The following is a 12,594-nucleotide window of genomic DNA, read 5'->3' as shown; positions in this document are numbered from 1 at the left end:
CGTCCAAGTTAAACAGAGTTTCACCCTTGTTGCTCCATCACCAGGGGTCAGACCCTCACTGGATTCCATTTCCTGCTTTGCCTTCTCCTGCTTCCAGGTGTCCTGAGGCCTCATCCTGTCTTTGGAAGTAACAGACCTCTCTTCGGCAAGTGTCCTGTGCCAAGGGCTGGGTGAGTGGATGTTTCCATTGCTCTGTTCATGGGAGCGAGTGAGTGCAGGTTGCACTTCTTCTCTGCCAACTGGGCATCGATGAATCAACACTATCCAGATACATTTCACAGAAATGTGATATTTGCTTAGCTCTTTGTTTCTATACAGCCGTGGTGGGAGGGATGGTCCGAATACACCTGTTTTGACATTGTGTTGATATCTCATTTGCAGTCTTTAAGAAGTTTAAAAGAATTCATTTACATGTTTTGGGAGTTATACGAAAATGAAGTTATTTTTTGAAACACACTCAATCGACCTAGAAGCCAGACTTGTCAATTTTGGTAACATTTTGTCAGCTCGACGGAAAACCTAGACAGATAGAATGCAAATTGGCAGTCCAAACTGTTAAAGGGTTCATGTCGGCTCTTTACGGTTGAAGCCTCCGAAACCAACAGGAACCATGAAATAACTATTGGAAACTTGAAATAACCCCCAAACTTGGATACACTTGTGCATTGGTGCCCTTTACTCCCAATGACACCTACTGGCCAATATTGGCATTTCAAGGGGTAACATCCCTCTCTAGGAAAATACAAGAGGAAAGAAACCAAATATATACATTTAGGTTTGAATCCAAAAGCACCTAGAGGCATTCTAGCTAGGAGAACCCTGCTGCAGTTATGCTAGTCTATGGAGAACCAGGTGTTCTTCTATCAGTGATGAGAACGCTTAATCATCCGATCATGTTGGGTAAAGCCATTTAACGCAACCAAGTCTGCACCCGCATGATATAGTGCCCACGGGGGCTTGACTCAAGTGAAAGACGATCCACATAAGCTGTGTCTTTTATATCATTGGCGACTTTTACAGTACAGTTCTCTTTCTGACTTGTACTATTTACCTATACTGTCTTGAAAAATTGAGGCCTAATACAGATTCAAGTTCAGTCAGATTCCCCTCTCTTACCACACTCCCTTCACCCAAGGGAAGACATAAACACAACATTTGCTGAATCTAGCGGAAGGCCATCGTTTCTAGGTGTGAGCTAAGTATTCAATTCCTATCTATTTCAGCCAAGTTTATTGGACCTTTAAGGAGTTCACTGTTGTTCACAGAGTGTGAAGCTGGAGGAACTCTGATTCTAGGAGGGGCTTGTTTTACTCGTAATGGCTTCATTGCAGCTCAGCTACTGATCCTTCAAAATGGATGCCTGTGTGGAGGGGAGGGAAGGCAAGTGCTTGCTAGCTAGGCCCAAACCTGGGAAAAGGCTTACCTGGGCTTGGTGAATTCTGGTCTGAATGGCTTGGGAAGGCCCCTTGGGAAGTGTGGATTCCCATGACCTCTTCCAAGAACAGGAGCGTTTTGATCATCTCTGCCATCTCTTCTCTTGCAGACGTCAGGGACCTTGGACCCGTTCTTGGAGAAGAGAATTGAGGAACTTCCTCAAGTCCACGTTGGCACTCCGTATGTTTCTGCCAGTATCAGCGAGGTTCCATATGTCTCATGAATGTCTTTTGAGCCTGGTATCCTCTACAGCTGTCTCCACGCCAGTATTCTCCATTGTAGCAGAACATCTCTCATCCATGTGTTCGCATCTCTCCTCAATCCGTTCAGCCAGCTTTTCGGCCAGCTTCTCTTCGTGTCTCCCCTAAAGTTGACTTCACCAGGACTGGGCAAGTCTGAAAGTACCTCGGAGCCTCACCAGTAAGCTGATGACAGGCAGATCTTCCACTGTCTGCCCTTTCAGGTTCTGGAAACTGACCTGTGACCTCAGGTCTTTGGGCAGCAGCAGTATCTCGAACTTACACAGCTTCCCGGACCAAACACCTAAGCCAAGCTCCACAGAGGGCGGCAGCCCCTCCATCACACTGATCCACCCACAGAACTCTGCCCGGTTACCTAGGATCCAACAGCCACAACAAGCCTCGCGGTACACACCAACATTCCACCTGGAATCCAACCGCTAACTGCCATCCCCAATGGCTGCTGCATCTTGTCAGTGTTGGGGGAGGGGCTGCATCCGACGAGAAGTTCCTAAGGTAAATGTGATTCTACCCACTAGCGTCCCATGGGCCTTTCTTCTTCCCTCTTTCCTTTTGTTCAGATCTCTATGCACAGTACCAATGGAGGGAAGTGTGTCCCTTTTCAGTTGATGGTTTCACACGTCTTTAAACTTTCTAACAGTTCACAGTACACAGAGACCCACTAAAGGAGACTTATGTTCCTATAATATCCGTACACCCGGAATACATATGCGTCGCCTGATTTCTGCTGAAACACCCGCACTCTCAGGACATGGATCCATTGGTTTCATGGGGGCTGAAATTCCAAGAAATGAAACCAACCCCAATGTGCACTTTGCTGTCAGTCTCTTTTGCTCTTAGTACACTTTGGCAGAGCTACTTGCCTTTGTTATAGGCTTCTTACAATTCTTCTCTACGTAGCCTAGAATATGGCATTCCTTCATCCTGTTGGAAGACATACAAGTCTACATCACGGACTAGGAATCCATTTGATTCCAAATCGGCATTAGGGTTAGGTCACGATATGTTCTTATGAATCAAAATTTACGAATATGAATGCACGCCTCCGAATACAAGTGTGCTGAGTACATGCAAGCCGCGATAATGGGTCGATGCATGCTGAATGATCCTTGACATCACCTTAAGTATTTTCTTTTGAATAATCATGGTTCCCTTGGTAAATATCAGCCAACCGTACCATTTTGGTGTTTGTTTGTTGGTTTGATTCTTTGTTGGTCTGCTTCTCGCTTGTATTGCAAACACGACAGGCCATGCATCTCTCCTTAAGCTTGAAACAGAGAGTCAAATAAGCTGATTCACTTAAGAGAGTGCTTCCAATCACCTATGATTTCCTGCTTCCCTCTCCCATCTTTAGGGTTTTGATGTCCTCCTTGCCTTCTTCTTGTTTCTTCTTTGCCACTCATGCTCTTCTTGCATTTCCAATAATGGTTTCTTCTTTCCATTTCATCTTGCTGCTTTTCTATTCAGGGTAGATTTCTCAACCATTCTTGTAGGATAAGTTTTGAACTGCTGAATTCTTTTAAGATTTGCCGGTTTGTGGAATTTTCTAGCTCTGCCGTTATTAGGACTGGCGGTCATGTGGCATAGGCTCCCCTAGGTGGCAGCATTTGGCCATTCAGGATATGGTCTGTGTCCTGGCACTCCTCCCTCTCCTGCAATATTGCTGCCGAGATATCAGCTGAATCCCCTCTTGAGGTTCCCTTGTGACTATGTTGTTTCCTCCAGGTGCATTGTAAATCACTGTGATATTCGTGAGCTTTGTTGATTTGAATCATACAGCTGCTGGTAGGTCTATTGGGATTCCACCTCCTTTGGATGCTGTGTAATTCCTGAATTCGCATACATGATTCTTTCTTGGCTTTCAGGAAGTTTCAGTCTGATTTTTCTACAGATAAATTTTCAGACATTTTTTGTTTCCTTATCTCTTGCTTTTCCATCTGGGACCCTTATGAATTCTAGTCTTTCATGCCCTGTCTTAACCCAGGGTTCAACAGCAATGTTTACATTGCTTTGCACTTGCTTTCCTATGTCTGCTTCTGACCGAGGTTTTTCTGATCCCATGTCTTCACAGTCATTCACGCGTCCCTCTGCATTATCTAGTCTGCTTACGACTAAATTTTAGCCCTGATATTATCACATCCATTGAGTTTCCTGATATTTTTTGGCTCGTCTTTAGACTTTCTCTTCCCCTTTTCCGGTATTCTGCCTTATGTGATTCTGAGACACTGTTGTTTTTCAGTGATTTCCTGACCTCCATTTTCAACACATGGTCTGGATAGCGTTTTGCAGTCTAGTTGTTTGAAAGCTTATCTTTTGGGCCTTCAATATCTTTGGAACTGAAAATGGTACTTCCTGTTTCTTTTACTGTACTTCTTCACCTCTACTGCTCAGGTAATATCAGGTATGTAATGTGGACTTCTAGGGCTTTGTTAAGTGAAAATTTTAGACTTTTGGCTCTATGCAATTCCATGGGATTTCTGTGCGGACAATTTCTCCTAGACATTGATGCCATATCGTGTTCCTGTGTGTGTTGTCTGGTATATCTCCAATTGCTGTTGTTGCATTAGTTTTGATGAAAAACCAATACTATTTCGATTTGCATAACTTCATTTTGATAATGCTTATCTCACAATTCTGAAAGTGCGCAGGACACTTCCTCTTGTGGAAATGAAGCTTTTAAAGGTTCTCAGCTCTGCATTCTGCTCTATGTCATTTTGGAGTGTTTCCAAAACAGCAAACTGAGAGTGCGCTTGTGCTTTGTAGTTCCACGGGAATGTCCCAATGAAAGCAGTTCTTCTCAGAGCTTCTCTGTCTACAGAAACACCAGTGGAAGCATATCTATGGATGTCACATATCAGGGCCTGCTGGAATGATCCCGCAGACCTACCTTGGTGTCCTCGGTGCCGTACCGTGCTGGTGCCATCCAAAATGTAGCATCCGCTTTAGGGAGATAATGCTGTAGGTAATGCTTCCTCTTCTAACGCTGTGGACTTGGACCACTCTTCCTTGTCCTCTCATCCTTGTGGCACGGGTGCACGAAGGCAACCACACAGCTGTTGCGCATCCTGTGCCTCAAACCAAACCATAATCCCAGCCCAGGTTATGAATGTAGCAGATCCTAAGTCTTTTCATTCTGATTTCAAAACCAAGGCCCCCTGGATCCCTCAGACCAGATGAACGATATCTCTGAGTCAGCCCCACACGTGCTCTATTGGCAAAATGCCCAATTGGTCCCTGGTCCTGCAGATGCACTGGCTGTGGCCATGGGACATATTGGTAATCTCAACCACGTGACCAGTTTTGATGCTTTATCATTGGTACACATTTTGGTTTGCTCTCTTGATTCGACCCACCACATCCCACAATGCACTCCAGATCCCTGAGACTCAGCGTGTGCCATCATTCGTAGCCCTATCCCTCACAGAACGTTGCCTCTGCTACCTCAAATGTGGCAGCTGGGATCTTGGACTCCGAATCAACTGTGGGGATATTTTGCGCTGGTTTCTTTGAGTTCTGTCAGCCAAGCATCTGCTGTGCACTCTTGTAAATCTCAGCACATCACCTTCTATCCCATGTCTCCTGTCCGCTTGAGAGTGTGCGTCCAAGTTAAACAGAGTTTCACCCTTGTTGCTCCATCACCAGGGGTCAGACCCTCACTGGATTCCATTTCCTGCTTTGCCTTCTCCTGCTTCCAGGTGTCCTGAGGCCTCATCCTGTCTTTGGAAGTAACAGACCTCTCTTCGGCAAGTGTCCTGTGCCAAGGGCTGGGTGAGTGGATGTTTCCATTGCTCTGTTCATGGGAGCGAGTGAGTGCAGGTTGCACTTCTTCTCTGCCAACTGGGCATCGATGAATCAACACTATCCAGATACATTTCACAGAAATGTGATATTTGCTTAGCTCTTTGTTTCTATACAGCCGTGGTGGGAGGGATGGTCCGAATACACCTGTTTTGACATTGTGTTGATATCTCATTTGCAGTCTTTAAGAAGTTTAAAAGAATTCATTTACATGTTTTGGGAGTTATACGAAAATGAAGTTATTTTTTGAAACACACTCAATCGACCTAGAAGCCAGACTTGTCAATTTTGGTAACATTTTGTCAGCTCGACGGAAAACCTAGACAGATAGAATGCAAATTGGCAGTCCAAACTGTTAAAGGGTTCATGTCGGCTCTTTACGGTTGAAGCCTCCGAAACCAACAGGAACCATGAAATAACTATTGGAAACTTGAAATAACCCCCAAACTTGGATACACTTGTGCATTGGTGCCCTTTACTCCCAATGACACCTACTGGCCAATATTGGCATTTCAAGGGGTAACATCCCTCTCTAGGAAAATACAAGAGGAAAGAAACCAAATATATACATTTAGGTTTGAATCCAAAAGCACCTAGAGGCATTCTAGCTAGGAGAACCCTGCTGCAGTTATGCTAGTCTATGGAGAACCAGGTGTTCTTCTATCAGTGATGAGAACGCTTAATCATCCGATCATGTTGGGTAAAGCCATTTAACGCAACCAAGTCTGCACCCGCATGATATAGTGCCCACGGGGGCTTGACTCAAGTGAAAGACGATCCACATAAGCTGTGTCTTTTATATCATTGGCGACTTTTACAGTACAGTTCTCTTTCTGACTTGTACTATTTACCTATACTGTCTTGAAAAATTGAGGCCTAATACAGATTCAAGTTCAGTCAGATTCCCCTCTCTTACCACACTCCCTTCACCCAAGGGAAGACATAAACACAACATTTGCTGAACCTAGCGGAAGGCCATCGTTTCTAGGTGTGAGCTAAGTATTCAATTCCTATCTATTTCAGCCAAGTTTATTGGACCTTTAAGGAGTTCACTGTTGTTCACAGAGTGTGAAGCTGGAGGAACTCTGATTCTAGGAGGGGCTTGTTTTACTCGTAATGGCTTCATTGCAGCTCAGCTACTGATCCTTCAAAATGGATGCCTGTGTGGAGGGGAGGGAAGGCAAGTGCTTGCTAGCTAGGCCCAAACCTGGGAAAAGGCTTACCTGGGCTTGGTGAATTCTGGTCTGAATGGCTTGGGAAGGCCCCTTGGGAAGTGTGGATTCCCATGACCTCTTCCAAGAACAGGAGCGTTTTGATCATCTCTGCCATCTCTTCTCTTGCAGACGTCAGGGACCTTGGACCCATTCTTGGAGAAGAGAATTGAGGAACTTCCTCAAGTCCACGTTGGCACTCCGTATGTTTCTGCCAGTATCAGCGAGGTTCCATATGTCTCATGAATGTCTTTGGAGCCTGGTATCCTCTACAGCTGTCTCCACGCCAGTATTCTCCATTGTAGCAGAACATCTCTCATCCATGTGTTCGCATCTCTCCTCAATCCGTTCAGCCAGCTTTTCGGCCAGCTTCTCTTCGTGTCTCCCCTAAAGTTGACTTCACCAGGACTGGGCAAGTCTGAAAGTACCTCGGAGCCTCACCAGTAAGCTGATGACAGGCAGATCTTCCACTGTCTGCCCTTTCAGGTTCTGGAAACTGACCTGTGACCTCAGGTCTTTGGGCAGCAGCAGTATCTCGAACTTACACAGCTTCCCGGACCAAACACCTAAGCCAAGCTCCACAGAGGGCGGCAGCCCCTCCATCACACTGATCCACCCACAGAACTCTGCCCGGTTACCTAGGATCCAACAGCCACAACAAGCCTCGCGGTACACACCAACATTCCACCTGGAATCCAACCGCTAACTGCCATCCCCAATGGCTGCTGCATCTTGTCAGTGTTGGGGGAGGGGCTGCATCCGACGAGAAGTTCCTAAGGTAAATGTGATTCTACCCACTAGCGTCCCATGGGCCTTTCTTCTTCCCTCTTTCCTTTTGTTCAGATCTCTATGCACAGTACCAATGGAGGGAAGTGTGTCCCTTTTCAGTTGATGGTTTCACACGTCTTTAAACTTTCTAACAGTTCACAGTACACAGAGACCCACTAAAGGAGACTTATGTTCCTATAATATCCGTACACCCGGAATACATATGCGTCGCCTGATTTCTGCTGAAACACCCGCACTCTCAGGACATGGATCCATTGGTTTCATGGGGGCTGAAATTCCAAGAAATGAAACCAACCCCAATGTGCACTTTGCTGTCAGTCTCTTTTGCTCTTAGTACACTTTGGCAGAGCTACTTGCCTTTGTTATAGGCTTCTTACAATTCTTCTCTACGTAGCCTAGAATATGGCATTCCTTCATCCTGTTGGAAGACATACAAGTCTACATCACGGACTAGGAATCCATTTGATTCCAAATCGGCATTAGGGTTAGGTCACGATATGTTCTTATGAATCAAAATTTACGAATATGAATGCACGCCTCCGAATACAAGTGTGCTGAGTACATGCAAGCCGCAATAATGGGTCGATGCATGCTGAATGATCCTTGACATCACCTTAAGTATTTTCTTTTGAATAATCATGGTTCCCTTGGTAAATATCAGCCAACCGTACCATTTTGGTGTTTGTTTGTTGGTTTGATTCTTTGTTGGTCTGCTTCTCGCTTGTATTGCAAACACGACAGGCCATGCATCTCTCCTTAAGCTTGAAACAGAGAGTCAAATAAGCTGATTCACTTAAGAGAGTGCTTCCAATCACCTATGATTTCCTGCTTCCCTCTCCCATCTTTAGGGTTTTGATGTCCTCCTTGCCTTCTTCTTGTTTCTTCTTTGCCACTCATGCTCTTCTTGCATTTCCAATAATGGTTTCTTCTTTCCATTTCATCTTGCTGCTTTTCTATTCAGGGTAGATTTCTCAACCATTCTTGTAGGATAAGTTTTGAACTGCTGAATTCTTTTAAGATTTGCCGGTTTGTGGAATTTTCTAGCTCTGCCGTTATTAGGACTGGCGGTCATGTGGCATAGGCTCCCCTAGGTGGCAGCATTTGGCCATTCAGGATATGGTCTGTGTCCTGGCACTCCTCCCTCTCCTGCAATATTGCTGCCGAGATATCAGCTGAATCCCCTCTTGAGGTTCCCTTGTGACTATGTTGTTTCCTCCAGGTGCATTTTAAATCACTGTGATATTCGTGAGCTTTGTTGATTTGAATCATACAGCTGCTGGTAGGTCTATTGGGATTCCACCTCCTTTGGATGCTGTGTAATTCCTGAATTCGCATACATGATTCTTTCTTGGCTTTCAGGAAGTTTCAGTCTGATTTTTCTACAGATAAATTTTCAGACATTTTTTGTTTCCTTATCTCTTGCTTTTCCATCTGGGACCCTTATGAATTCTAGTCTTTCATGCCCTGTCTTAACCCAGGGTTCAACAGCAATGTTTACATTGCTTTGCACTTGCTTTCCTATGTCTGCTTCTGACCGAGGTTTTTCTGATCCCATGTCTTCACAGTCATTCACGCGTCCCTCTGCATTATCTAGTCTGCTTACGACTAAATTTTAGCCCTGATATTATCACATCCATTGAGTTTCCTGATATTTTTTGGCTCGTCTTTAGACTTTCTCTTCCCCTTTTCCGGTATTCTGCCTTATGTGATTCTGAGACACTGTTGTTTTTCAGTGATTTCCTGACCTCCATTTTCAACACATGGTCTGGATAGCGTTTTGCAGTCTAGTTGTTTGAAAGCTTATCTTTTGGGCCTTCAATATCTTTGGAACTGAAAATGGTACTTCCTGTTTCTTTTACTGTACTTCTTCACCTCTACTGCTCAGGTAATATCAGGTATGTAATGTGGACTTCTAGGGCTTTTTAAGTGAAAATTTTAGACTTTTGGCTCTACGCAATTCCATGGGATTTCTGTGCGGACAATTTCTCCTAGACATTGATGCCATATCGTGTTCCTGTGTGTGTTGTCTGGTATATCTCCAATTGCTGTTGTTGCATTAGTTTTGATGAAAAACCAATACTATTTCGATTTGCATAACTTCATTTTGATAATGCTTATCTCACAATTCTGAAAGTGCGCAGGACACTTCCTCTTGTGGAAATGAAGCTTTTAAAGGTTCTCAGCTCTGCATTCTGCTCTATGTCATTTTGGAGTGTTTCCAAAACAGCAAACTGAGAGTGCGCTTGTGCTTTGTAGTTCCACGGGAATGTCCCAATGAAAGCAGTTCTTCTCAGAGCTTCTCTGTCTACAGAAACACCAGTGGAAGCATATCTATGGATGTCACATATCAGGGCCTGCTGGAATGATCCCGCAGACCTACCTTGGTGTCCTCGGTGCCGTACCGTGCTGGTGCCATCCAAAATGTAGCATCCGCTTTAGGGAGATAATGCTGTAGGTAATGCTTCCTCTTCTAACGCTGTGGACTTGGACCACTCTTCCTTGTCCTCTCATCCTTGTGGCACGGGTGCACGAAGGCAACCACACAGCTGTTGCGCATCCTGTGCCTCAAACCAAACCATAATCCCAGCCCAGGTTATGAATGTAGCAGATCCTAAGTCTTTTCATTCTGATTTCAAAACCAAGGCCCCCTGGATCCCTCAGACCAGATGAACGATATCTCTGAGTCAGCCCCACACGTGCTCTATTGGCAAAATGCCCAATTGGTCCCTGGTCCTGCAGATGCACTGGCTGTGGCCATGGGACATATTGGTAATCTCAACCACGTGACCAGTTTTGATGCTTTATCATTGGTACACATTTTGGTTTGCTCTCTTGATTCGACCCACCACATCCCACAATGCACTCCAGATCCCTGAGACTCAGCGTGTGCCATCATTCGTAGCCCTATCCCTCACAGAACGTTGCCTCTGCTACCTCAAATGTGGCAGCTGGGATCTTGGACTCCGAATCAACTGTGGGGATATTTTGCGCTGGTTTCTTTGAGTTCTGTCAGCCAAGCATCTGCTGTGCACTCTTGTAAATCTCAGCACATCACCTTCTATCCCATGTCTCCTGTCCGCTTGAGAGTGTGCGTCCAAGTTAAACAGAGTTTCACCCTTGTTGCTCCATCACCAGGGGTCAGACCCTCACTGGATTCCATTTCCTGCTTTGCCTTCTCCTGCTTCCAGGTGTCCTGAGGCCTCATCCTGTCTTTGGAAGTAACAGACCTCTCTTCGGCAAGTGTCCTGTGCCAAGGGCTGGGTGAGTGGATGTTTCCATTGCTCTGTTCATGGGAGCGAGTGAGTGCAGGTTGCACTTCTTCTCTGCCAACTGGGCATCGATGAATCAACACTATCCAGATACATTTCACAGAAATGTGATATTTGCTTAGCTCTTTGTTTCTATACAGCCGTGGTGGGAGGGATGGTCCGAATACACCTGTTTTGACATTGTGTTGATATCTCATTTGCAGTCTTTAAGAAGTTTAAAAGAATTCATTTACATGTTTTGGGAGTTATACGAAAATGAAGTTATTTTTTGAAACACACTCAATCGACCTAGAAGCCAGACTTGTCAATTTTGGTAACATTTTGTCAGCTCGACGGAAAACCTAGACAGATAGAATGCAAATTGGCAGTCCAAACTGTTAAAGGGTTCATGTCGGCTCTTTACGGTTGAAGCCTCCGAAACCAACAGGAACCATGAAATAACTATTGGAAACTTGAAATAACCCCCAAACTTGGATACACTTGTGCATTGGTGCCCTTTACTCCCAATGACACCTACTGGCCAATATTGGCATTTCAAGGGGTAACATCCCTCTCTAGGAAAATACAAGAGGAAAGAAACCAAATATATACATTTAGGTTTGAATCCAAAAGCACCTAGAGGCATTCTAGCTAGGAGAACCCTGCTGCAGTTATGCTAGTCTATGGAGAACCAGGTGTTCTTCTATCAGTGATGAGAACGCTTAATCATCCGATCATGTTGGGTAAAGCCATTTAACGCAACCAAGTCTGCACCCGCATGATATAGTGCCCACGGGGGCTTGACTCAAGTGAAAGACGATCCACATAAGCTGTGTCTTTTATATCATTGGCGACTTTTACAGTACAGTTCTCTTTCTGACTTGTACTATTTACCTATACTGTCTTGAAAAATTGAGGCCTAATACAGATTCAAGTTCAGTCAGATTCCCCTCTCTTACCACACTCCCTTCACCCAAGGGAAGACATAAACACAACATTTGCTGAACCTAGCGGAAGGCCATCGTTTCTAGGTGTGAGCTAAGTATTCAATTCCTATCTATTTCAGCCAAGTTTATTGGACCTTTAAGGAGTTCACTGTTGTTCACAGAGTGTGAAGCTGGAGGAACTCTGATTCTAGGAGGGGCTTGTTTTACTCGTAATGGCTTCATTGCAGCTCAGCTACTGATCCTTCAGAATGGATGCCTGTGTGGAGGGGAGGGAAGGCAAGTGCTTGCTAGCTAGGCCCAAACCTGGGAAAAGGCTTACCTGGGCTTGGTGAATTCTGGTCTGAATGGCTTGGGAAGGCCCCTTGGGAAGTGTGGATTCCCATGACCTCTTCCAAGAACAGGAGCGTTTTGATCATCTCTGCCATCTCTTCTCTTGCAGACGTCAGGGACCTTGGACCCATTCTTGGAGAAGAGAATTGAGGAACTTCCTCAAGTCCACGTTGGCACTCCGTATGTTTCTGCCAGTATCAGCGAGGTTCCATATGTCTCATGAATGTCTTTTGAGCCTGGTATCCTCTACAGCTGTCTCCACGCCAGTATTCTCCATTGTAGCAGAACATCTCTCATCCATGTGTTCGCATCTCTCCTCAATCCGTTCAGCCAGCTTTTCGGCCAGCTTCTCTTCGTGTCTCCCCTAAAGTTGACTTCACCAGGACTGGGCAAGTCTGAAAGTACCTCGGAGCCTCACCAGTAAGCTGATGACAGGCAGATCTTCCACTGTCTGCCCTTTCAGGTTCTGGAAACTGACCTGTGACCTCAGGTCTTTGGGCAGCAGCAGTATCTCGAACTTACACAGCTTCCCGGACCAAACACCTAAGCCAAGCTCCACAGAGGGCGGCAGCCCCTC

General features: G+C 45.3%; 2 long non-coding RNA genes across 2 annotated transcripts; both read left to right on the top strand.

Annotated features, from left to right (window-relative positions):
• The first annotated feature begins 2,017 nt into the window (after positions 1 to 2,017).
• LOC140693063 (uncharacterized) lies at positions 2,018 to 7,002 on the top strand. The gene is made up of 3 exons (XR_012068718.1): positions 2,018 to 2,189; positions 5,390 to 5,462; positions 6,836 to 7,002. It is a non-coding gene; the product is annotated as an uncharacterized lncRNA (long non-coding RNA).
• Positions 7,003 to 7,309: 307 nt separating this feature from the next.
• On the top strand, positions 7,310 to 12,330 carry LOC140693062 (uncharacterized). Its single transcript, XR_012068717.1, has 3 exons — positions 7,310 to 7,481; positions 10,681 to 10,753; positions 12,127 to 12,330. It is a non-coding gene; the product is annotated as an uncharacterized lncRNA (long non-coding RNA).
• Positions 12,331 to 12,594: the final 264 nt, after the last annotated feature.

This window comes from Vicugna pacos, unplaced genomic scaffold, assembly GCF_048564905.1.
Source record: "Vicugna pacos unplaced genomic scaffold, VicPac4 scaffold_19, whole genome shotgun sequence".
Taxonomy (NCBI): Eukaryota; Metazoa; Chordata; class Mammalia; order Artiodactyla; family Camelidae; genus Vicugna; species Vicugna pacos.
The sequence above is the reverse complement of the archived record's forward strand: the minus strand, read 5'-3'. Positions and strand labels throughout refer to the sequence as shown.